Source organism: Chamaea fasciata, unplaced genomic scaffold, assembly GCF_029207755.1.
Source record: "Chamaea fasciata isolate MVZ Bird 193981 ecotype frontalis unplaced genomic scaffold, bChaFas1.0.hap1 SCAF_1, whole genome shotgun sequence".
In the NCBI taxonomy this organism is placed as follows: Eukaryota; Metazoa; Chordata; class Aves; order Passeriformes; family Sylviidae; genus Chamaea; species Chamaea fasciata.
This window is the reverse complement of record NW_027094086.1, coordinates 47,365,133-47,368,067: the sequence shown is the minus strand read 5'-3', so window position 1 is coordinate 47,368,067 and position 2,935 is coordinate 47,365,133.

Sequence of the window (2,935 nt, the reverse complement as noted above, 5' to 3'; positions counted from 1 at the left end):
CCAGCGCAGTCCGGAAGGACCGCTCTCGCCTACCCGGGCGGAGTCGCCAGCCCCTTCGAGGAGAGGCCGAGGGCGGCCCCAGCACCGCCGCCAACCGCGACCGCCGGCCCGCCCCCGGCACCGCCTCACTCCGCACGGCCGAACCAGGAACACTCTGCTCGGTACCACCTCCCCCGGCACCGCCTGCCCAGAAACACCGCCCCCGGCACCGCCTCCCCAGCACGGCCTGTCCCGGCGGCGCCGGGCGGGGCGCCCATCACGCCACGGCTGCTCCGCGCCGCACTGGGGGCGGAGGGGCGATGCTTTGAGGGGCCCCGGCGGGAAGCTCGTCCCGGTGTGGGAGCAGAGCCGTGCCCCTCCGGGATGGACCATCCCGCCCAAGCTGCACCCGCAGCCGGGCAGCGGCATCGTCCAGGCGCGGGAGTGTTAATCGCGTAGTTTGTAAATGTACAAAAGTCGCTTTAAAAACCTTTGAATTTGGCAAAAGCGCTTTAATTTGGCTTCAAAGTCACTGATTCGTGATTTCTAAGGACTGGTCTGGCAGCCCCGCGGGCCGTGCAGCTGCAGTGATCGGGAGCCGCGGGCTGCCCGGCCAAGGGCCGCGGTCCGGGGCCGTGCCCTCCGCCCGGTCCGCTCCCGGCGCGCTGCCACCGGCTGGCCTGAGCGCTGTCGCAGTCAGCAGTTCTGGCAGTGCTGGCCGCGCTCTGCCAAAGCTATCTGCGTGTTTGGGCTCTGCTTGTTTGGACTCTGGGATCAGTTCGGGACCTGGCTGGGAGGAGACACAGTAAAAGCATGGCGTGAGGCATTCCCGTGCATGCAGTTTCTCATTTCCCCACCTCTTTATTGCCTTCCCCGACACTTTATTGCATTCCCAGACAGGTGACGCGCATTGCTCTGCTGGAATTTAGCTGATATTGCCATCTGCTGACGGAAACGCAGACTGGTCTGGGTGTCAGAGCCTCACGGCAAGCTCCTGGCGGTCATGCAATGCGACCTTCCGCTTAGAGCAGAACCCGGTTAGAGCAGGTGGCTCAGGGAATTGTCCGGCTATGAATAGCTTCAGAGATGGAGATTTCACAGCTTCTTTGGACAAACTCTTCCACTGACTGACCACACTTGGAGTAAAATGTTTTTCCTGCATCTAAAGAGATTTTCTCTTATTCCACCGGGAAGCTGTTGCCTCTGATGCTGTCATGGTGCCTAACTGAGAAGAGAGTGACGACTCTTTCTCCACATCCTTCCGTTTGCAGCTGCAGTTAGATGTCCCTAGAGACAGCTTTCTTCTTCGGGCTGAGCAAACACAGCTCGAGCAGCCTCGGCTGTTGTGGTGGCAGTAAAATAGATTTTACTACAGCATATCAGTATCTTTTTATTTGTTTCCTTTTTTTTCTTTTTTCTTTTTTTTAATTTTCTGTGTGTGTTGTTTGGTTTTGGGGTTTTTTCCTGTTTGTTCTGGGGAGCCTAAACCTCAACACAGCACTCCAGCTGTGGTCTGACATGTCCTGAAGAAAGAACCCTAACCCTTGACCTACTGACCACCCTCTTGCTGATGATGCAGCTTGCTGACTCATGTTCAGCATTTCGCCCAACCACCCTGTTCTTTTCTTCCAAACTGTTTTTCATCTAGCCACTGCCCAGCTTGTATTTTTCTGTGGGATTACTCCACCCTAAATGCAAGACTTGGCATTTGGCAAGTGCCAAACAAAGCTAGAGTAGTTAAAGATACATTGCGTTTTAATTTTCATGTCATAAATAATAAATTTATTCAGGCCTATGCAGTGTGATCCTAGAAGCAGGAGAGCTGGTTGCCACGTTTTACAGGCACTCCACTTAAGCAGAGAATTCAGTGGGCATAGCTTGCATAGCTGCAAGGTAAAAAAATGCAAGAACCTTGTTTCAGAGCTTGTGGAAAAAAAAGTGAAGGATAGCAAAACTGACTGAACGGAAATGGTATTTTCTTTCTTCATAAATTACATAGTGAATATGTGATTTAAAAATGAGAGCTGAGAGAGAACTAATGTAGAGTGTTGTGGAACAAGCAAGAGGGAAGCTACTACAAGGACAACTTTCACCAGAAAATAATTAAGTCCATAACATCACTTGTCTACCACCTACAGCACAGAGAGAAGGGGTAGTATTTTAATATTTATCTAGCTCTCTTATAAATATCTCTAGATGGCTGACTAAATTCACAGCGTTACTTCAGTGCAATCCCTCTGAGTGCTGCCTTTTTGCACTCACAAGCTGAAGTGGTGAAGGTAGGAAGACCAATTAACAAACACTGAAATCTTGCGTAATGGCAGATGCTGAAACTCAAACAAGTATCTGTTTTTATGTGGCCTCTGTACCCTGGCAGCCATGTGAATAGAGCAGGGTATGCCTTCAGTCCTGCTGCAGCCATTGGTCTTGGTCATGGTTCTGTGCCAGATTTGGGGGATGAGGATGCAGAGCTATACCTGGCAGCTCATGAGCATTTGAGCACAGTTGCATGAGTGTTATCAATGACAAAGCTGGCACCATTGACTGTGTCACCTTAAGGTTATCTCATTCTTTGTGGGCAGCGAAAAAGTAGCCCTGAATAGTTAACCCGGGTCAACATGCTGACAACAGCTCATTGCCTTGCCTGTGATACACACGGCCCGAAAGAGAACATTCCCATTCCTGCCTGCTCCTTCAGAAAGTCATTTATCAAGCTCTGTTTCATAAGCTTCTCTTTTAAACCTAGGATTATGCGTAACTGTTACAGACTTGGAAGGTTTATGGGCAACCGGATAAGCAAACTTATTCTGGTTCTCAGCAGCGTATACTAAACAAAATTTTCCTGCCTGGAAGAAGAACCTGCTACTAATTCATTGAACAAGTCCTTTCATTTTCCATTAGGGTCAAATCAGCCCTTTCCCTCACTGGATACCCTGAATGCTGTAAAGTTGCCTGC